The sequence below is a fragment of the Monopterus albus genome, unplaced genomic scaffold (assembly GCF_001952655.1).
Source record: "Monopterus albus unplaced genomic scaffold, M_albus_1.0 scaffold65.1, whole genome shotgun sequence".
NCBI lineage: Eukaryota > Metazoa > Chordata > Actinopteri > Synbranchiformes > Synbranchidae > Monopterus > Monopterus albus.
Window position 1 is genome coordinate 134,610 of NW_018127945.1, and position 861 is coordinate 135,470.

Genomic DNA, 861 nt, shown 5'->3' on the forward strand with positions numbered 1-861 from the left:
GTCCTGCCTCCTCCCAGGAACTGGAGACATGACATCAACAGCAATAATGAAGGCAGTGCATCAATGGCTGGACTGAAGGGCTATAAAAGGAAGGTGGGGAGCCCAGTGCTTATCATAACTGATAGGAGCTTACCCCAAAACCAAACTGACTCCACTGTATGTCCTATACTAAAGTGTTCCTTTTATGAGACTGAGGAGAAGCCATCACCTGAGGTACGTTCAGAAGTATGGTCTGTCTTATAGAGATGTAACCTAGAGGAGGCGCAAACCCTCAACTCTAGTTTTTTTATTTTGTTGACTTTAGTTAGCCTGTACATCAACTTTAGGCTGGTTTTGTAATATAACTGAATGTTTACTATGTCAGCTCTAGGAATGTAGTGATTTCAAAATAAATCAAACACATAACTTTCATATTACTAACAACCTAACTGATTTTGGTCATGTACAATAAATTCCTGTTATTAAAAATCAGACATTCATTTATTTATTTCAGAGGATGCTTTGCAAGAGATTGTATAAAGGTTTAATTGTATAAAGGTTTAAAACGTAAACATGATTTTTTTTTCTTTTTATTTTAATAGGTCATCAAGGTCAAATGGCACATCTGGACTATAAAACTGTATTCCTTTCACTCTGCATTTTACATCTATGCACTCTCTGTGAAGCGCGTCCACTCAGGTAATTCCACCTCTTAGCTCCTTAAAATCAATTAAAATCACATTTGTTGCTTCATTTAACTGTTACACAGTTAAACTAATGTGTAGGCTATATCTCCTAATACTGTGTGTAGAAAACGGACGGTGGGTGAGGTCCAATTCATGCACAACCTCGGGGAGCATAAGCAGGTGCAGGAGCGCCGAG